Source organism: Protopterus annectens, chromosome 2.part1 (genome assembly GCF_019279795.1).
Source record: "Protopterus annectens isolate FY-2018-M chromosome 2.part1, PAN1.0, whole genome shotgun sequence".
NCBI classification, from domain to species: Eukaryota; Metazoa; Chordata; order Ceratodontiformes; family Protopteridae; genus Protopterus; species Protopterus annectens.
The window spans coordinates 1,649,113,394-1,649,137,089 of record NC_056729.1 but is presented as its reverse complement, the minus strand read 5'-3'; positions in this window follow the sequence as shown (position 1 = coordinate 1,649,137,089).

Genomic DNA, 23,696 nt, shown 5'->3' with positions numbered 1-23,696 from the left:
CTTTCCTTCACCTTAGCCAAAAAATGGAATGCTCTTCCCTCCACTCTTAGGACATGCGATAACCTCGAAAACTTTAAAACTCTTCTTCATTCTCACCTTTACTCAAACAGGAAATGCAACCGTACTATTCACCCTTTACCTCTCATTGTCTCCTCCACTTTTACTCCTGGCTAACCTCTCACCTAGCTAACCTTGCTCATTTGTATTATGTATAAATAACAATACTGTAAAATCTAGCCTCAAGGCCATTTGCCTGTCTTTTACACCTAAACAAAATTGTAATTGTTTGTTTCTTTATGAATGCTACCTGTTTATTTGTCAGTAATGCAATGTTTCTTAGTAATTATTAATGTAACTATGTATTGTTAGAGCTTTTCTCCCAGGGCCTCCACTGAAAACGGGCTCCCAGTGCCTAGTGGACCTCCTCAGTCATCAAACTGGAATAAATAAATAAGTATATACAAGACTTTGTCCAGGAGTCATGCAGTAAGAGGTTGATAGGTATGGGTTATCATTATTTAGTGCTGACACTTATATACCAGGCTTTGTCCAGATGTACTGCAGTAAGAGGTTGATAGGTATGGGCTATCATTATTTAGTGATGACACTTATATACCAGGCTTTGTCCAGATGTCCTGCAGTAAGAGGTTGATAGGTATGGGCTATCATTATTTAGTGCTGACACTTATATACCAGGCTTTGTCCAGATGTCCTGCAGTAAGAGGTTGATAGGTATGGGCTATCATTATTTAGTGCTGACACTTATATACCAGGCTTTGTCCAGATGTCCTGCAGTAAGAGATTGATAGGTATGGGCTATCATTATTTAGTGCTGACACTTATATACCAGGCTTTGTCCAGATGTCCTGTAGTAAGAGGTTGATAGGTTTGGGCAATCATTATTTAGTGCTGACTCTTATATACCAGGCTTTGTCCAGATGTCCTGCAGTAAGAGGTTGATAGGTATGGGCTATCATTATTTAGTGCTGACACTTATATACCAGGCTTTGTCCAGATGTCCTGTAGTAAGAGGTTGATAGGTTTGGGCTATCATTATTTAGTGCTGACTCTTATATACCAGGCTTTGTCCAGATGTCATGCAGTAAGATGTTGATTGGTAGGGGCCAACATTATTTAGTGCTGACACTGATATACCAGGCTTTGTCCAGATGTCATGCAGTAGGAGATTGATAGGTATGGGCTATCATTATTTAGTGCTGACTCTTATATACCAGGCTTTGTCCGATGTCATGCAGTAAGAGGTTGATAAGTAGGGGCTATCATTATTTAGTGCTGACACTTATATACCAGGCTTTGTCCAGATGTCCTGCAGTAAGAGGTTTATAGGTATGGGCTATCATTATTTAGTGCTGACACTTATATACCAGGCTTTGTCCAGATGTCCTGCCATAAGAGGTTTATAGGTATGTGCTATCATCATTTAGTGCTGACACTTATATACTAGGCTTTGTCCAGATATCCTGCAGTAAGAAGTTGATAGGTAGGGGCTATCATTATTAAGTGCTGACACTTATATACCAGGCTTGGTCCAGATGTACTGCAGTAAGAGATTGATAGGTATGGGCTATCATTATTTAGTGCTGACACTTATATACCAGGCTTTGCCCCAACGTCAAGCAGTAATAGGTTGATAGGTAGTAGCCATCATTATTTAATGCTGACACTTATATTCCAGGCTTTGTCCAGGTGTCATGCAGTAAGAGGTTGATAGGCAGGGGACACCATTATTTAGTGCTGCCAGTTATATACCAGGCTGTGTCCAGATGTCATGCAGTAAGAGATTGATAGATAGGGGCTATCATTATTTAGTGCTGACAGTTATATACCAGGCTTTGCCCAGGTGTCATGCAGTAAGAGATAGATAGGCAGGGGCCATCATTATTTAGTGCTGACACTTATATACCAGGCTTTGTCCAGATGTCCTGCAGTAAGAAATTGATAGGTATGGGGCTATCATTATATAGTGCTGACACTTATAGAGCAGGCTTTGTCCAGATGTCCTGCAGTATGGAGGTTGATAGGTAGGGACTATCGTTACTTAGTGCTGACACATATATACCAGGCTTTGTCCAGATGTCCTGCAGTAAGAGTTTGATAGATAGGGGCTATCATTATATAGTGCTGACACTTATATACCAGGCTTTGTCCAGGTGTCCTGCAGTAAGAGTTTGATAGGTAGGGGCTATCATTATATAGTGCTGACACTTATATACCAGGCTTTGTCCAGGTGTCCTGCAGTAAGAGGTTGATAGGTGTGGGGCTATCATTATATAGTGCTGACACTTATAGACCAGGCTTTGTCCAGATGTCCTGCAGTATGGAGGTTGATAGGTAGGGACTTTTGTTACTTAGTGCTGACACATATATACCAGGCTTTGTCCAGATGTCCTGCAGTAAGAGTTTGATAGATAGGGGCTATCATTATATAGTGCTGACACTTATATACCAGGCTTTGACCAGGTGTCCTGCAGTAAGAGTTTGATAGGTAGGGGCTATCATTATTTAGTGCTGACATTCCTGCTCTCATCCCAGTGATGTGGACTCCCACTCATGTTGTGGGGTATGGGCCATAGGCTAGACAACATGTGTGACTATGTACAGTCAAGAGGTCAGTGTATAGTAAACACTGTTATATACCCATTTAACACATTTTGGGGGGGTACATATTTGACGCTTAGGCTGTTAGTACTTGTGAGGGATATTACTAATAAAAACATAAATGGTATGTAGCTGTACTTTTTGATACTATGGTGATGGGGACAGCACTGGGTTAGATGTTATTGTTTGGCACACAGTCCATTTGTCAGTTTGATAGACCAATTTGAAGTGAAGCATTGTTATGTAAAGGGTCAATTTACATTGTAACATTTGGTACTTTCTCCACTATGTGGTTCACTGAGGAGTGTAATTGGAGGCTGTTGGACTAATCGTGTAATTGAATGTTGATTGATTTTTGTATTCAAAGCAAGTGTGTTTTGTACTGTTGTACTACTTGAAGGGTTTTGCCAGACACCAGTGTCTATTTTGTGTGGCTTACTTTGGTTACCACCTGTCCCTCTGTTCAAGGCATGGTCATTGTTTGGCCAGTTGTGACCTACTCATAACCCTCAACTATACACATTTTTACATAATGTCCAGATGTTGGCATCATAACTTTTGTGTGTTTCTCCTTAATTAGGTTCCTTTCTGGTAGCAAGCTGAGGATTGGACCCATTCAATGATGACAAAAATTTGACTGTAAGACTCCACATCCTTCAGAAAAGTAATGCTACTGCAAAACCTCTAGAATTCTATCAGCTTTCTGAGATTGTAAGAGAATATTTATAATTAGTTCCTATTTCTCCAATATCATGTTACGCTTTGTCCTTATTTTTGCCTATAACAGGTTGAGAAGTATGGTACTGCTGAAGACAATTCTGACAATTGGAAAATGTCCTGAGATGGTAGGAGCATAAATGTATCATATGTTTTCTTTAATATTTGTATAATTCAGTTATGTTGTATTTTACACATCTGCATGCTGTAAGACATAGCATAGCCAACTCAAATAGTACAGCAATAAACCTTTCTTTAGAAAACGGTGGTGTTGTGTGTGTTTTTTAATGCAAACATTCTCATTTGTGCAAACATATCACACTCTGGCCATTTGATAAGGTGGCAGCTGTAGGATTACTGGCTGTTTGGGTTTCACTGTCCTCTCTTTAGTCATTTCAATTACTTTCCTTAGAGATTGCGGTATGCCTGACCACTATGTAAGGCCTATCATGACTATGTAGCGGCAGACTGTGTGCTTGTTATTTGGACAGTGTATGTGTGGGGTCAGCAGATGATTGTCCCATACCACCCCAGCATTCTGTCTACAATATGACCTGCCACAGGATATGTAGGGATACTGTGTGACTCTCATGGGGGATATATCTATCCACACAGTCATTGTATTGTGGTGTTTGCTAGGCTTACCAGTATTTATCTGCAAGTGTGTTGTTTATAGATATATATATATTTATATGTGTAAGTGTATAAATATATATATATATATATATATATATATATATATATATATATGTATATGTAAGTATATATATATATATATAAGTATGTAAGTATATATATATATATATCGATATATATATCTGAGTAAGTATATATATATATATATATATATATACTTGCATATGTAAATATATATATATACGTACATTTATATATGTGTATACATATATATATATATATATATATATATAGATAAGTACACACATATATATATATATATATATATATATATATATGTGTAAGTATATATATATATATATATATATATATGTAAGTATGTAAGTATATATATATATATAGATATATATCTGAATAAGTATATATATATATATATATATATATATATATATATATATATATATATATATATATATATATAAAAGTATATATATATAGATATATATATCTGAGTAAGTATATACATATATATCTATATATATATATATATATATATATATATATATATATATATATTTGGGTCTACCTGATAACACTGACATGCCAAAACACCGACAACGAAATCACTGACACCACAAAACTGAAAGGTCAAAACCACGAAACTTCACATGCCTGACAAACTACAATCCCGACAATCAACAAAACAAATACCTTTTCCGAAAAACACACACGCAACACAAGCACACCAATAACCTTACAAACCTACACTAAACCTTACATACACAACTATCTATGCACTAACCTTAACCCAAACCCTAACCCTAAGGTCCGTCACTATTGCACACTTACTTTACCCGCACCCTAACCCTAACTCACTTAATCCGCCCCTAACCCTTAAGTCTGTCACTATAGCACACTTACCTTACTCACAACCTAACCCTAACTCACTTAAACCCCCCCTAACCCTTAAGTCTATCACTGTCACACACTTACCTTACCCTGACCCTAACGTCCATCCCTATCACACACTTACTTTAACATGTCGGTGTTCTCAGCATCGGGATTTTCAACTTTTGGTCTTCTCCGTTGTCTCTCTTCCAGTGTCGGTTATCTCGTTGTCATTCTTCTCAGCTTTCGGCATTATCAGGTAAACCCATATATTTATTTATCTATTTATATTTATATATGTGTGTGTCTATATCTCATTTGAATGTTTACTGCTTCCACAATATACATTCCCTATAGTACAGTGATTGTCCTGAAAGATATGTTCATAAAATCATCCTGAACTCTTACAGCTTACATTCCTTAATGGTTACGTGCTGTGACTATGGCATATGTGTTGCTGGGTTCAAAACCGGTAAAGGCTGTTTGTTTTGTTGCTGGGCAAAACAAGGGCTCATGGAGAGATGATAAGGCACTTTATAGCGGCTTTAAGCGGGTCTGCATCAAGCTAAGTGGAGCTAATACATGGTTAAACGTACAGGCATTTAAACTTTGTGGGCTTGTCTTAGTGGCGCTCACCAATGTGCAAATCCAGTTAGGTATGATAACTACTGTTTACCTATTCTGTGTTTGAGCACATGTCAACTGGTTTGTCCGCCTCTCAGTGATGGTAATACACAAATGTATAGGCGCTCTATTGAATGTTAAGTTTGACTAAACAAGCATCAATTATGCAGATTAGGTGTTGTAGTGGTATGGTCTCTGACTGCAGTATTTAAGGTCCTGGGTTTGGCCTGGAGCTGCTAGCTTTTTCATTAATGTTAAATGGACTGCATGATAAGTTAGGCAAAGCAGGAGCAACTTGTCGAACTCAGATGGTGCAGTGGTATGATTGCTGGCTGTAGTGTGAAGGGTCCTGGGTCCACGACTTGGCAGGCCTGATTAGTTTTGTTGCTGGCCACAACAACAGCTAATGATGAGAGAATAATTAAGGCACTGTAAAGTGGCTTTAAGCGGGTTTGCATGACGCTAAGTGTTGCTAAAATACTGTTAGTCCATTTTAGCTTCATTTAGCGGCACTTAATCCCACTATCCCCTGCGCAAATTTCTTTGAAAGAAAAAGGGGTGATAGGAAAGTGGTGAAAAAAGGGACACACAGAAGGAAAAACAAGATGAAAGATGGATAGGGATGTGCAGGACGGGAGTAGGAAAGCTCCATAGCTGTCCATTTCTCCTACAGCAACAGCTGTGCATATGTATTGAATTTGGAGGTGAATTTGGATACTCATACCCTTGAGAGAGGGGTGAGGACAACAGTAATGTGTTGTCTAGCCATTTGGACCAGATTACATGTGTCCAGTGGACACATCTGTGAAATGGACAGCTATGTATGGGGCATAATTTTTTTTTGAGAACAGATTGCTCTTTTTGGTTTCTTTTAAGGTGAGAGTAGGTTGTTGGGGAAGGATAGTAGGTATATTTGGGGAAGGAGGTTGGGTAGGGAAACAGACAAGACAGCAGACAGGGGCGTTGGATGACATGTGGGTGGTGAACACCTTGACAGAGAGGGTGGGTGGGAATCGGAGGCATATGAGCCCACAAATGGATACAGTGAGACTGAGGTCCCCACCCATGAGCAGTCACCACTGCACCTTTATGGCCCCAAAGGTGGCTGTGCTGGGTGCTGAACATGAGGGCCAAGCTGACCCTCAAGATGCACCACACAGCCCTCAAACTGGTGTAGCTGAGCTGCAAACTCCTTTTGCATCTCCTTACACACCAGACCCCGGACCTGACATTGGGTGACAGGGTCCTGTCCGTGCCCACTCCAAAGGGGGGCAAGCACCATCCCCTGAAGTGGTTACACCCATGGGTGGTGTAGGACCAACAGATGAAGAAGATCCAGGGTGGGTCCCAGATGTGCTGGGGCTCAGTGCTATGGCCAGATGAGACGGGGCAGGTGGATCTTCTGGGATCGTCCTTCTCAGACGAGCTAGAGTGTTGACAGTTTACAACATATGTCGGTTAGTTATGAACAATACAATGCCAGGATTAGTTATAACAGCATGCATGGGTGTTCCAATAGACACCATAACACAATTTTTAATTAGTTACATAGCAAGAAGAACACATGCAGATATGGAACCACAGTGGGTATTACAGCAGCATGCAGGTTACACTGATAGCAACAGGCCACCAATGATTTCATTTCAACAGGGAAGAGCAATAAACAGACAATGAAATATTGGTATAACAGGGAACATGTCCCAACAGTAGGTTTGTTAAAAACATGCCATTTATTATTTTTTTTTTGTTGTAATGTTGTTGCAGATAGGGTGGGGGTGAGACAGGGAAATGAACAACTATTTATTACATTGCTCACAACTATTCTGTACATTATAGTCTACTCAGTACTCTCCAGACATGACCTGAAATTACAGCTACCTATGGGACTGGTGTTGGCAAGTGCATGTTATATACAGTGTATCAGTTCAAACTTCGTACACCTAATATACAGCTGTTCTTACCATCGGACCTGTTGAAAAAATTGGGTTAACACTACCCGACTGTTTCTACACATTAATAGGGTTCGGCTTTGATATGTGCAATCATACTGCGTGTGTGTGTGTGTCTGTGTGTGTGTGTGTGTGTGTGTGTGTGTGTGTGTGTGTGTGTGTGTGTGTGTGTGTGTGTGTGTGCTAATTCCATAGTCCACCTTCATTTTTGTGTGCTGAGGACAGTTACCAATAGCCTTGATGGTGTGACACTTGAGGGACATTTCTGGGGGAAAACTAAGTGGTCAATCTACTTCTCTTGCTGTCATCTACAGCCTTGGGGCTGGCCAGTGTGTGTTCTACACAATGTTTAAGAGACACATTCTATGGTTAATATTGAGCCTGCCTTACCTGCCGCAGTTGTGGGAAAATGTGTGTTTACACTACCTGACTGTTTGTAACAAATACTCACATATTCTTGTGTGAAAATATATAGACAGCTTAGTACCACTCCCGGGATTCAAACCCTGCCACTTTGTTCAAAAAGTAGTCTCAATGCTGCTGTTTATCAGAACAAGCTGTCAAAGAACTGCTATTTCTTGTGTGAGTGTTTTCTACCTATTAGTCTGTGATTTGCCCAATCTGACCTTGTACGTCTGACATTCCTGCATGACAGACAGTTGTTCTACTGTGTACTCACACTTTCAGATATTACATTACAGGAAACAAGGGTTAGCAAACATTTTTAATATTCTACTATCAGATCATAGTGCAGGGGAACTTTGTTATGCTTAATCCGTTGTACAAGACTTGACTGTTTGCCACATGAACCTCAGATACTTAATGCTATCAAAGCCATATTTGCTGTGCAAAAGCTGTACACATTTCCAATTCCTACTATTTTATTTTATTTATTTTATTTTACATTTGTTGACCGGGATAGTCCGACTGGATGCATATCCATTTTCAGCGGAGGCCCAGGGAGAAAAGCTCCAAGGGTAAGCAGATACAGCATTACATAATACATGCATTACATATTACAGACTATTTACAGAGATTACATAAGTAAGCAAGTTAAACAAGTTCCACAGGTTAGAGTTAATCCTGAGTGCAAGTCAGGATTAAATTAAATTACACAGTAAACTGGTTAACAGAATTTTACACATTCTAGAGAGAGAGTTAGCCAGGTTTGATACATTGACATAGCCAGTTAAGTGCCAAATGTTGTTTGAGTCTAGTTTTAAATTGACCTAAGGTGGAAAGTAAGGTAATATCAGCTGGAAGTGAGTTCCAGGATCTACTTACAGAGTTTACAAAGAAAGAGTCACCGGCTGTGTTATTAATTTTGCTAGTCTGAATTAGTAGTTTGTTAGAGGATTGAAGCGGTCTAGGATTGTTATAGGGGGTGATAATATTTTTAAGTGCAGGAGTATTGACCGGATTATAAAGGATTTTATAGGCCATAATCAGTTGGTTATACTGGACTAGGGTGGGTAGTTCAAGCCACCCAAGCTGATTTAGACTGATGCAATGATGTGTCCTAAAAGGCAGCCCAGTGGCAAACCTGGCAATGTGGTTGTAGCAAGTTGAGAGTTTGTTAAGGAAAGTCTTGTTTAAATTCAAGAGTAGAGGGGATGCATACAGAAGGGTTGAAAGAAGGTGAGAGCGAGCTATGGCAATTTTAGCTGGAGGGGTTAGGAAGGCTTTTATTCTGTAACGTGACCCTAGTTTTTTATTGATGGTTTTGATAGTTTGGTTAACATGTAGGTTGAATTTTAGATTGTTGTCTATGATGACACCTAATAGCTTTGTAGAGGGTTCAGGAGAGATTACTGTAACATCATTTGAATTTATGGTAAAGGTGAAAGCGGTAGACCTACGTGCTGGTGAAAATAACAGCATTTTAGTTTTTTTGGGATTTAGGATCAGACGACATTCAGAAAGCCAGTTTTCTACTGTATTAATGGTAGTCTGAGTAGCTGACTATAACTGTATTGGAGATGTGGCTGAGCAAATCAGAGCAGAGTCATCAGCATCTTGGATACAGCTGACTTTTGGGATGACAGTATAAAGGTCGTTAATGAAGATGGAGAACAGCAAGGGCCCTAGTATAGAGCCTTGTGGTACTCCAAGGGTGTTAGGTAGAAGGTTAGAGAGTTTGTTCTGCCAGAGGACAGCCTGCTGTCGACCATTCAGGTAGGATTGAAACTAATGAAGGGCTCTGGTACCTAGACAGAATGTTTGTAGGGTGTGGATTAAAAGTTGGTGATCAACCATATCGAATGCCTTGGAAAGATCCAAGAAGAGGGCTGAGGATATATAATTATTGTTGCAATTATGGTTTATGGTATTGGTAAAGGCTAGGAGGGCTGAAGTAGTACTGTGATGAGGATGGAAGCCTTGCTGAGTGTCTGCCATAAGGTAATTCTGGATTAGGTAGTGCATGAGTTGTCTATGAATAAATTTTTCCATAATCTTTGCAAGTGGAGAGAGTATAGCTATTGGCCTATAATTGGAGAATTCAGTAGAGCTGCCTCCTCTGTGAAGTGGGATTACATAGGATATTTTCCAGATGGTGGGAATTTTAGCTTCTACTATGGTTTGATTGATTAGTATTGAGACGGGGTAAGCAATAGCATCAGGTGATTTTTGTAGGTACTCGGCAGGAAGTTGATCAGCAGAAAGTGTAATGGGTTTTAATTTTTTGATCAAGGTAATGATAAGTGAAGGGGCGACTGGTTGGAAGCTGAATGCAAGTAGGTTTCTAGGGGTGCTACTTTCAGGACCAGGGGAGCTAGGAGGTAGTTGGCTAGCTAGGGCTTGAATTGTCTCAGTAAAGAATCGGTTAAAACTGTCAGAAACATCTTCAAGGATTTTATCAATAGTAGCAGCAGGGATTGGGGTTGAAATTTGTCCAGGATGTAGTAGATTATTTAAACCTGCCCAAAACTTCTGAAGGTTATTTTGATTTACTGTCTGTAAATTACAGTAGTATTGTTTTTTGTCTTGTAAAATTGATTTTTTTGGTTTCTTTCCTGGATTGCCTGTATTTAATGTGATCTTGAGGGTCTTTAGAAGAACGCCATAAAGCCCATGCTTTGTTTCTAAGGGTAATTTTGAGTTTAGACTCTTTAGAAAGCCATGGAGCAGTTTTTGCCTTGGTTCTCTTTGAACGAGCAGTTGCATACAAATCAATGATCTCAAGGAATTTGTTGTTAAAGTATGCTACTGCTTCCTCTAAGGGGAGGTGTTTTAGAATAGACCAATTACATGAGTTTAGTTCTTGCTGGAATTTGGCAGGGTCAACGTTTTTATTGTTTCTAACCTTTCTAAGTAAGGGTTATTGGGAATTAATGGTTTTGTGCTTAATTACATATGTGAGAAGGTGATCGCTTAGGCCATCAAGGAGGGCACCAGAGGTGTACAGTTGGGGGTGATTATTTATGAGTACCCAGTCAAGTATGCTTTCTTTTTGGTTGGGTTTACCTATCCTGGTAGGGGTGGATATGATTTGTGTAAATGCATGCAGGTTAATATGGGTGGTTGGGGATTCTGAGGAACAGGTGCCCAAGTCTATGTTAAAGTCTCCAAGTAGTAGGGTTTCTTGGGGGTAGTGACATGATAGCTAGTGCAGGATATCTTCACGTATTGATATATTGTTACCTGGGGGAATGTACATACAGATGATATTAATGCATTTATTTTTATTAAGTTGCAATTTGGTGGCAAGAATCTCTGAGTTATTAATCTGAGGTGGTTGTATTACATATATGGTGACATTCAACTCAGATTTATAGAGTACAGCTACCCCACCCCCCTTCCTCGAAGCACAATCCAGCCTGTGTATGTTGTACCCAGGTGGTAACAATTCATTGTCTTTAGTGTTAGGTTTTAACCAGGTTTCAGATAAACAGAGAATCTCAGGGGAGTGGACATCCAGAAGTTCATGCAATTCATGTACCTTGTTATTAATGCTTCTAATATTGAGATGACATGCTAGGAAAGAGTTAGTTGGCCTATTAATTGTAGGTTTGTAGCTTAGATTGCAAGTAGAGGGGGTATGTGTATCTGAAGTGGGTGGGCCAGGGTTGGGGTGAATATCACCACCAAGTATTAGGTTGAGTCTATACTTGGTGATGAACTTCAGGAATCTGTTTATTAGTTTGTGGTAGTGTTTGGATCTAGAGCTCATGCGCCTGGGGTTGAGATGTTGATAGCCTGAACAAGATGTTGGATAGGACCTGATACTGTAAGTATGGTTGAAGGTGGGAGGATTTACAGCTGGGGTGATAGTATGGCCTTTTGGGACCTGAAATCCTGTGAGAAACTGTTTTTCCTACAAGGTAAGGCAGTATGGTGCGAACAAGAGGGGTAGTAAAGAGGAGTATATCATTATCTGTGAATCAGGTAGTGAGTTAAGGAACTGTTTTACCTGGTGATGCAACACCAGAAGATAGAGTGGTGAGGTAAAGGTACTGGAAGGGGGATGGGAGAATGCCAGATGAAAGCTAATAGGTGCTATTCAAATGTAGGTAGAAGAATGGGTGTGGGAGGAATTATCCCAGATGAAAGCAGATAGGATCTAGAAAGTGGGGGAGTTGCTATAGTACTATAAATTTAGAGGTACTGGGAGTGGGAAGGAATTGGGGGGCAGGGAGGGGAGCGAAGACAGCCCAGACATAGCGAGGGCGAACGTAGCAGGGCTATTGCAATTTACAAGGTTTCCTAAGGTGTCCTAAAGCTATAAGGTAAGTATTATAGCTCTTAATGTAAGAGTCAGTTTACTTAAGTTACAGGGGAAGGAGGCAAACACTCAAGTAGAAAAAAAAGAGCCCTATGGCTGACCAAAATGGTGACCTGCTTAATTACACAGCACTGTAAGTGAAAGCTTAACAAATGCTTTTTGTGTGCAACCTACTCTGCTTAAATGCTGAGAGAAACTGATTTTGTTATGGTGACCAAATGCAGTCCTGTAGACTCCGTTTTATAGGGAAATGTAGAGTTCAACTAGGAAAAGAGAAAAGCAGATATTCTAGGGTAAGCATGAAGGCAACAACAGGCAGTTATTTTATAGTAATACATTCAGAAAGGTTTGAGGGTGAGGGGGTAAAGTAGCACACTTCAGAATGAACTAAGATTTATAGCTAAGAAACCTAAGCAAGAGAACAATGCAGTAAATAAACACTTGCCAGATTTTAAAGATATACCAGAAAAACTAAATCAATTGTTCACAATTGTACAACTGGAGGTGAAATTGAAGTGTATTAACCCACCAGATGCGTAGTAGCAAGCCCCGCCTAAACCCCGCCTGCGACCATTTTGACTGCACCACTCACTGTTTGATTGAAAGATGCCACCAAAACACTAGGTAATATAGACCTACAAACAGATTAGCAAAATTATAAAGAAATTACAGGAAACACTGTAAGTATATACGTATAACAGTAATTATATGCTTATTGCAAAATATTTATGTACTGACTCATTTGGGGGTCATAAAAAGTTCATGTTCCTCGAAATTCCTCAAAGTTCCATATTGAAAGAGTCTGTCACACATTCCGTGTTAGGCATTATTTTAAGTGAAATCCATGGTAAATTGAAATTAATCGTATTAATTCATTAAATGATCTTCCTTATAAGTAAAACCAGCATATTTTAACCATCCACATTATGAAGGCGAGTGTTCCTCGTTTTGGCGATGGAAGGTTGAGAGCTATGGCTCTTTCATTCTACTTTTACCAATGTTTTTATTATTGGAACTGCGGTGTTCGTGTCAGTGGCTCTTTCATTCTACCATTGCTTGAATGTTTTCATTAGTGCAACCGCATTGTTTATGTCAATGGCCTTTCATTGTACTGTTACTTGAATGCTTTTATTAGTGCAATCACAGTGCTTATGTCAGTAGCTCTTTCATTCTACTGTTGCCTGAATGTTTGGTTATTGGAACTGCGGTGTTCATGTCAGTGGCTTTTTCATTTCATTGCTACCCGAATGTTTTATTAGTAGAATGGCAATATTTATGTCCATGGACTAAGACAGAAAATATAAAAATAAGTATGTCCTACGATATAAGTTTGGGAAGAAAAATACTATATACCTAATAATATAGGTGGCACTTTCAGTTAGTTAGTATTATGCCATCCCATTGTGATATAGGGTGGTAGTAAGAAACTGTATTTCCTGGTTTGCAAGAATTGTCAAAATGGTTGCTAACCCTTAAATTCCCCCAATGTACCTGTATTTTCCTGTAGGATTGGAAGTATTCTGAATGCGCTAATAATTGTAGAGGAGGGGGACTGCTCCGCCCTCCTGTATGTCAATCACATCGGGAACGCCCATTCCTGCGCAAACTCAGTGGTGGGTTAATACACTTCAATTTCACCCAACTGGAAAATTGCCAGTAAAAGCACTTCAGATATAGCTAGCACAAGTTATTCAAGTCATAAAAGCATTCCTTCAATGTGTGTGTGCAATTTAAACATTAAAAACACATGCAGCAAGTAGGAGCTCTGATTATACACTTTCTCTAGATACAGGTTCAGTTTAAACACAAATATTACCACAGAAATTCAGTAAAGTCACTAGCTACTTATAGAGCCTCTGGAAAAAAATAGAACTGTCTGTGCAGAATCAGAATTTAGCAGCAGGTCATTCAGTTACACAAAAAACTCAATACAATGAAGAAACTTACTGAGTCACACCAGGTCAGCCAAGGGGGGAAGAGAGAGGGAAATCCTAAGCACCTAGATTTGAAAATTATGCCTGTACTGAATTGTAGCAGTTTAACCTGTTTGAGGAAAGATGGAGGTGGGGGAAAAGAGAAGGCAGTGGGAGTGGTTACAGGGAATACCCTGATTGACTCAAGACACCACACCAGAGGTAAGTTGGATGTAAGGGCCTAAAATCTGCACTCAGCACTATGTTATTTGCACTCAGTACTTTAATTTTAATGTTACTTGCACTCAGCACTGTAATTTCACTTATGTCTATCAGGAAAGACAGACCAACAGTATCAATTTTGGGAATTTTTACAAGGGTTACTTGTTCAAATGTCAGGCTATTGCAGTTTACAAGGTTTCCTAAGGTGTCCTAAAGCTATAAGGTAAGTATTATAGCTCTTAATGTAAGAGTCAGTTTACTTAAGTTACAGGGGAAGGAGGCAAACACTCAAGTAGAAAAAAGAGCCCTATGGCTGACCAAAATGGTGACCTGCTTAATTACACAGCACTGTAACTGAAAGCTTAACAAATGCTTTTTGTGTGCAACCTATTCTGCTTAAATGCTGAGAGAAACTGATTTTGTTATGGTGACCAAATGCAGTCCTGTAGACTCCATTTTGTAGGGAAATGTAGAGTTCAACTAGGAAAAGAGAAAAGCAGAGATTCTAGGATAAGCATGAAGGCAACAACAAGCAGTTATTTTATAATAATACATTCAGAAAGGTTTGAGGGTGAGGGGGTAAAGTAGCACACTTCAGAATGAACTAAGATTTATAGCTAAGAAACCTAAGCAAGAGAGCAATGCAGTAAATAAACACTTGCCAGATTTTAAAGATATACCAGGAAAACTAAATCAATTGTTCACAATTGTACAACTGGAAAATTGCCAGAAAAAGCACTTCAGGTATAACTAGCACAAGGTATTTAAGTCATAAAAGCACTTCTTCAATGTGTGTGCACAATTTAAACATTAAAAACACATGCAGCAAGTAAGAGCTCTGATTATACACTTTCTCTAGGTACTGGTTCAGTTTAAACACAAATATTACCACAGAAATTCAGTAAAGTCACTAGCTACTTATAGAGCCTCTGAAAAAAATAGAGCAGTCTGTGCAGTATCAGAATTTAGCAGCAGGTCATTCAGTTACACAAAAAACTCCATACAATGAAGAAACTTACTGAGTCACACCAGGTCAGCCAAGGGAGGAAGAGAGAGGGGAATCCTAAGCACCTAGATTTGAAAATGATGCCTGTACAGAATTGTAGCAGTTTAACCTGTTTGAGGAAAGAGGGGGTGGGGGAAAAGAGAAGGCAGTAGGAGTGGTTACAGGGAATACCCTGATTGACTCAACACCACACCAGAGGTAAGATGAATGTAAGGGCCTAAAATTTGCACTCAGCACTATGTTGTTTGCACGCAGTACTTTAATTTTAATGTTACTTGCACTCAGCACTGTAATTTCACTTATGTTTAGCAGGAAAGACAGACCTGCAGTATCAATTTTGGGAATTTTTACAAGGGTTACTTGTTCAAATGTCAGGCTATTGCAGTTTACAAGGTTTCCTAAGGTGTCCTAAAGCTATAAGGTAAGTATTACAGCTCTTAATGTAAGAGTCAGTTTACTTAAGTTACAGGGGAAGGAGGCAAACACTCAAGTAGAACAAAAAGAGCCCTATGGCTGACCAAAATGGTGACCTGCTTAATTACACAGCACTGTAAGTGAAAGCTTAACAAATGCTTTTTGTGAGCAACCTACTCTGCTTAAATGCTGAGAGAAACTGATTTTGTTATGGTGACCAAATGCAGTCCTGTAGACTCCATTTTGTAGGGAAATGTAGAGTTCAATCTGCTTAAATGCTGAGAGAAACTGGTTTTGTTATGGTGACCAAATGCAGTCCTGTAGATTTAGTTTTGTAGGGAAATGTAGAGTTCAATCTGAGTCACACCAGGTCAGCCAAGGGGGGAAGAGAGAGGGAAATCCTAAGCACCTAGATTTGAAAAAAATTGAAAAAAAATAACGCATTGCAAATAAAACACAACAGTCCAGAGTGGTATAGTTTTATTGACAGGTTATCACTGTTTTATGTATATCACTAGCAATATCTGTGATAATTTCAGTTGTATTCAGTTCAAACAGTAGACAGATTACAGCACTGACAGGTGATATTCTACTACTTTCAATTATACTGCCAGCTAGATCAGTACTCACTAGCCTCGCTGCACAGCCTTTGCAACCTGATTCCATGTACCTCCACATTCAAAGCCCTCTCAGCTGCAGCTGTACAGGAGACAAAGAAACATTTATGACTACCAGTCAATCACATACACAGCCTGGACTATCTTAAACAGCAATTGATACTGATACTGACACACTAATGGGGCATTCCCTGCCCGAGCATCTTGTTCCCACTGGTCCAGAAGGTCCCTTTTTTTCCACTTGAGATCAGCATAGTGATGCCCAACCTGCTCACCAGTCCAAGGGATCCCAGTAGCACTGGTGAGTTCATGGGCGAGATGGTCCCAGGCCTCCACTTTATATTCTGAGCCCTGGCACTGGCCCTGCAGCAGTCTCAAATCATGGTTTTCAACAAGGAGTCCAACTTTGACCCTGGGCTCCAGAATGCCTTAGCGTTGTGCACAAAAGTGAGCACCTTCTCCTACTCCAGCCATGGTGCCTACGGTGATGAGCTCCAACTGGTTATGGGCTGTATTCCCACCGACAGGGTTTAAATAGGGCCAGTTTCCCACACTTTGCCATGATTGGTTACTTTTTAAACTGCTGAACTCAACTAAGCTACGGGCAAACCTGCTTAGCTAAGGTTGGCAGTGCTTAAAGGGGTGGGTTTAGCAGTGCTTATCACTGGGCAAATCCACTTAGCTTGGCTACTCACTGTTTAGCATTTATATTTAAGCAATGCTTACAACCACTAAGCATGGCTGTGCTATGCTTGGCATTGCTTACATTTTAGTTTTATAGGCTATCAGCTGTGTGGGATTGATTCATCATTCCTGATTTATTATTATTTTGTTTACCTTCCCTAACATCCGACTCAGTGCTTTCATTACATTTATTCTTGTGTGATTATCTGTATGGGGCACTTGTGTTTATATGGAGGTTTCACATCTTTATTACACTGAAACCTTACATGTGGCCCTAATACACTGCTCTGGTTGCAAATATAAATTATTTACTACATAACTACACTTAAAAATTACATTTGTGGTGATTTCACATACAAAACACAAATGATGTCAGTGAGGCTAGAACTCTACCTGTCCACTTGCAAAGCATACACAAAAACCACTACACTATTCCAGTACTGCTTAGTGTGCATGTGCATTACAATTAATTTGTTGGGCTGTTTCAGCTCCGCTTAGCATAGCTAAGCAGAGGGCACATCCATGCAACTACACTAAACCTTTCTTGCTGATGTAAAAAAAAAACATTACAGACATTTTTAAGTATTTCTCTTGCAAACTTTATGGCTGTTAGACTAACAGGTTTTGTATTTCCATGCATTTTCTGAAAGGTATGACGTTTGCACTTCAAATTCTCTCTGTCATTTTTTTCTAACTTCATTTTTTTAATGCTTTACCGCTATTTTACGTGACCACTACCCTTTTATTTTACAGCTGTACACTATACAGCATTTTGGCCACATCTCTGATGTTCAAAGAGCAATCATGGTCTTTTTGGATTGCCATACAGCAATTCTGTTATGCAGGGGGTATGTATCTTGTGACAGCACTGGTCTCAGACGCATCCCCTGTGCCCGTACACATTTCCATGTACATATTGCAGCATGGCAGCGCACCTTCATACATATGCATGGCACACTGCCATGCTATACGGGAACAGTACCTTCCATACAGGAATAAGCTATTCCTGTATGGAAGTTTGCTCACCTTGCCTGTGGTATAAACAGGATGTGCTGGAGAGACAGGTATGCATCCCAGAGTATGTACCCTATATAGAACAGGCTCTCCCTCCATGTGAAGCAGAGCTCTGCCCTAATGCAAATCAAGTGCAAGTTACAAAGTTGGATGGGGAGCATGATGGTCATCCCTGGTTTTGGAACTATGTCTCTAATGGACACATTGAAACTGTAAATGGTTCATCTCCCAGGCCCCTGCTTGGAAATGTTTCATCACCCAAAACTCTGCTTACACTTATCAAGGGTATCAGACTTGTCAGAGATTTGGAATGCATGGCTAGGCTTAAAGAAGTCTTTGTGTTTTTTAGCCTAGTAAACAATGATGAACCTATTAGCCCATGAACCTATACTGTATTACCTTTCTGATGACATTTGTCTTCTGTGCTGACATTCAATCCTGTGCTCTAATATTGATGGGTTGATTGTAGATATGTACCAATAGGTGTATACTACGCAATCCTGAAGGTGAAATGTTAAACATTTCCATGAGACACATTTCATTGGGTGACCCCCACAGCCCTTGCAACAGAATCCATTGTAATGTACTAAAATTATTATGCCATCCTCATTATAAATGGCAAAGTACAATGTCTGTAAATGACCAGTAGATGTGGCATGTCAAGAGCACCAACAGATGAAAGGAATTCACACTAATCTAGATAGTCACCCTGTGCATCAGACACATAGCTTTATGTCCCTGCATCCATGAGAAAGATGATAGGGATGTGACACAGGTACCATCACATGCACGGGCTATTGTGCAGGGCTGCAGGAGGCCTAGGGTGATCCAATAGGTTGGCAAGCATGTGTGAGAGTGAGGAGAGAAACAGGCAAGATGGACCATGGAAATGTTGTGTGTGTGTCTGTACTTGCCCTCAATGTGACACTTCTGTGTGAGTGTCTGCTTGAACACAGCCAACCTCAGTGCTAGCCCTATGTGTCTATATGTTGAACAGCTGTGAACTGTGCATGGTAGAGCTGACAGTTCATTGTCTCCCACCCTGAGCATGAGAACTGGCTCTGCCAGGTGTTGCACAGGCACCTCCATGCCCAAGGTCAGATGCTGTGCTATTACCTGAGGGTAACTGATGTCTGCTGGGCATGTGTTCTCCACGGGAATGCCCAGGACCATAAGCCCATGGCCTGCTATGTCTTGCTGTGGACAGCACATGGCCCTCTGGAGCACTGAATGTACTACCACTATGGGAGTGTGATTGTGCACAGCCATGTTGACTCTCAGCAGATGTAGTTGTTGACCTATGCCCACAAGGCCAGTGCTCAACTCCAATCAGACATTCCATCACAGACAATGTGTATTCCAATACAGATAGTGTGCAATCTGTCTCAGACCTACCTCTTTCCACTGTGTCAGTCAACCGATCCAGGCTATCAGCACATGGTGGAGGCATTCACGGATGTCGGACTGTGCTGCTTCCATAACCCTGAGCACTCATTGGGAGAGATCCTTTCTGAATGTGCCTGTGCCTCCATGATGGCCCTAAACATACACTGAGTGAGACGTGATGAGACACCTGCAACAGGTTGTGGAGGAACATCACCAACATTTTGGCTATGGCCAGTGTCAACAGTCACTGAGGCCACAGTAGCCGGACTTCCCTGTTCAATGTCCCCACTCTCTGATTGTCCAATATCTGTGGCCTCAGGGGACTGGGTATGCATAGACATACTGGCTGTGTATGGTGATAATGAGGGTGGGCGAGAGATGTCAACCTCTGTGTCTGATTCAGCCCCTGCAACACCCAGCTCTGCCTCAGGTTGGCCACCATCATCATCAGACTCTGAAAAGACACTGACATCACATGGCGTAGGGGACAAAGACCAACCTCCCTGGTCACCTGTGATAAAAAGGAAAAAGCAATACATTAATACCTGCACTACTATGCTTTGAGGTACTATGGTACAATATATGTTGAGCTGTATACACTGTTGTTACTACTACAGACTTATATACCTCCCAACCTCACAGAGTAGGACATGTGGACATTATTTTCTAACTCCAATCTGTAATTATATGGAAATAATTATTCAGTAAATAAGAAACGTATGAGCATAAATTATGTACTCTGTAGACATTCTGCAAAAATCTGCACAGTTGGCAGTTATGACAATCAGTAATGTCCTGACAATACTTTCAAGTCAATCACTATGGTCATACCTACAAGGCAGAGATGTGGGTCTAATCTGTGGACATTCAGAAAATATCTGTGCAGTTGACAGTCATGCAGACAGTACATCAATCCAACCAGCAGGCCTGGGATGACACTTTAGCTAATACATTGAAATACATCTACATCTCGGACAAAACAGTTTTCTGCTTAGCAGCAGCAGGAGCATGGCCTCTTCTAATTCCTGACAGTCCTGAAAAAATGTGAGGGAGAGGTAATGCCAACAGCACCATGTGTTAAAGTAAAACAGGTGCAATATGTCCAAATATCTTACATCTACAGTAACTGCTGTGTTAAAAGGCATAGGTTCATAGAGTAGTACTAGGCTAACTACCCTTGCAAGCCATTTTAAGCCTAGCCAATCATCCCTTGTGGGGCTCAAATCCTGCACCTTGTGTTTGCAAGGCAAACACCTGAGCCATTAGGCCACCCTCCTAACCCCTGCAAGCGGCTGACAATCTCTGCATGAACTTAAAACGGCATCTAACTTAACCCCCCCAAAACATCTGACACCCATGTAAACCTATATACACTTTGACAAGATGAATGCAACAGTATTCTACTGCTGATCTAACTAAGCATAACTGGATGCTCCTCTTGAGAGGAACGGGTGGCACCTATGTCCACAACATATTGGCTGATGGATGCCTGGGTGCTGTCCTCTGTAGTAAGGTTTGCCAGGAGTTCTACTGTGGCTGTGAGAGGAGGTTCTGCTGCAGGGCCACCACCAGTGGCCTGATGATCGCTGGCCATGTCAGCTGCACATCTCCTTACTGCATTTATCATACCCATGGCATGGTGTCACACCTGCTTGTAGGTGCAATTTTGGTGACCCATAGCATTGATGTTATGCACCAGTTCATCCCACAGGGCTGCACATTCTGACCTAGTTGCCCTCTCTCAGGACAGCGTGACCTGATAATGCTGTCACAAAGCCTCAATGATGAGGTTGTTTTCTGCCTCAGAAAATGATGGCTTGCAATGTACATGCATGATGTTTCCTGAAATATAAAGACATGAGAACAGATGTGAGGATCACAAACATAAAAGTAAACTTTGTATACATACAGCAGTAAAGGAAGGCTATCAGTATTCACCATTTAATTACATGTCATATTCAACAGTGTGCCAAACATACAAAGGGTTTGGACATAACTAGGATTGTAACAATAGTGATATATTCCTATTTGTGCCATGACAGATACTCACGTATGCTCATACACCCAACCCAGAAGTCTATTGTAGTGTGTCCCATAGCAGGAAAACTCCTGGTGCCAACAAAATAGCAATATACTATTACAAGTGCTATCAAAGGTAGTAGTTAGGAGATCTTTGTACCTACTTATCACACAGCATTATACCCTTTATTTATTTTTATTTATTTTACATTTCTTTACCAGGGATGTCTGACTGGACACAGGTCCTTTTTCGGGTGTATATCATAACCGAGAAAGATCAGAATTCCAAACGGCATAACATTGAACATGAAACTGTGAACGCTGACAATATCGAAGCCACAGAACATTGAATTCTTACCCAGGGCAAGAATTCGGTGGGCTGTTCTGTGGCTTCACGATTTCCTCCACTGTGGTGCAATCTCGGAGTTGGTATATTTAAGTAGGGGGGGTGGGGGGTGAAGCCCCCCACATAAGACATGGGTTTTTGGTGTGCTTGTGATGTGTGTGTGCTTGTCGGAACAGCAAATATTTTCCCTGGGAAAAAAATTGCTGTTCTGAGCTTTCAATTATATCACATTTCGAACTTCCAAGTTCCAGCTTATGGTGTTTGATATTTTGGAAGTTTGATAATGTGATATAGAACCCTTTTTTCAGCAGAAGCATTGGGAGAAAAGCTCCCTTTCTAAGAAATACAAACATTGCAGAGGTTGACATGCATACAAGGGGTTACAGAAATATTTCTAAACAACAGTAAGATAATGATGGACAATACAATTCTTTAGAAGTAGATATTTACATTATGTATCATATGGGAATATATACAATTTAAATGAGCAAGAGAAATTAATTTCATACAGTAGAGGTCAAATATCAAACACGAATACATACAATTTAAATGAGCAAGATAAATTAATTGGTTTCATACAGGAGAGGTAAAATACTGGTTCAGGTTATCACTCAATGAACAATATCTAGTTATAGAAACTGTGGTATGGCCTATCCAGGAGAGCTGCAAGAACAAAGCCAATGTCTGTTAAGTGTGATTTTAGGAGATTTTTAAATTGCAGTACAGAGCAGTTAGAGGTTATTGAGGTTGGTAGTTTATTCCATATTCTAGGAATGAAGTTTGAGAAGATAGAGTCACCTGATGAGTTGTTAGCTTTGGTTATGTCTAGGAGTTTGTTACTAGAACAGAGGGGTCTAAAAGTGATGTATGGTTGTATACGTTTATGGAGAGCTGTTTTTTATCTGGTTGATGCAGTATTTTGTGGGCAAAGGTTAATTGAGTAAAGTGTATCAGTTGTGGAAGTTCTAGCTACTTTAGCTGTTTAAGAGAACTACAATGATGTGTCCTGTATGTGACATCAGTAGCAAACTTGGCAATTTTTTGTAACAAGACTGCAGTTTGGTTATATCTCTTTTATGGGGGTTGGTTAAAATTGAGGTGTATAACAGAGGAGCCAAGAGATGTGTGAGAGCGATAGTAGCGTTTGTGTTTCTTGTTAGAAATTGTTTCTGCACAAAAGAACTAGTTTCTTGTTGACCTTCTTAATGGATTGAGCTATGTGAATTTCAAGTTATTGCCAATTTCTATGCCTAGTAGTTTAGTGTGTGTAATTGGGGTGATAATAGTTTTATTTCTGGATAAGATATTGAAAGACAGGGAGGACAAGAGGGATCTTGTCAGGTAGAAGAGAAGGAGCTTTATTTTGTTGGGGTTGAGAATAAGTTGGGAGTTGTAAGCTATATTTCCACAGAAAGGAATCTTGGGTTCTGGTGTGGAGGTCTTGTAGGGAGAAGGTTGGACATATAAGAGTAGAGTCATCTGTATATAGTACTACTGAGGTGTGAAGTGTGGTGGTGCAGAGCTGGTTAGTGAAGAGAGTGAAAAGTACAGGCCCAAGGATGGAGCCCTGTGAAACCCCTAAGGCAACTGGGAGAAAAGGGGAAAGGTGTTGTTGCCATTGGACGACCTATCATCCTGACAGGTAACTTTAGAACCAGGTGATAGATGAGCTACCAAGGTTAAGGGTGGAGAGTACATTGATGAGTCTGTTGTGATTTACCATATCAAAGGCTTTGGACAAGTGCAAAAATATGGAAGATACAAATTGTCCATTATTCCTATAGTGGTTTACTGTGTTAGTAAAGTACACTAGAGCAGTGGTAGTGCTGTGAGAGGGGCAAAAACTGTGCTGAGTGTTGGACAGTAGTTTATGTGTATGAAGGTAGTCCAAGAATTGGATATGTATGACTCTTTCTAGA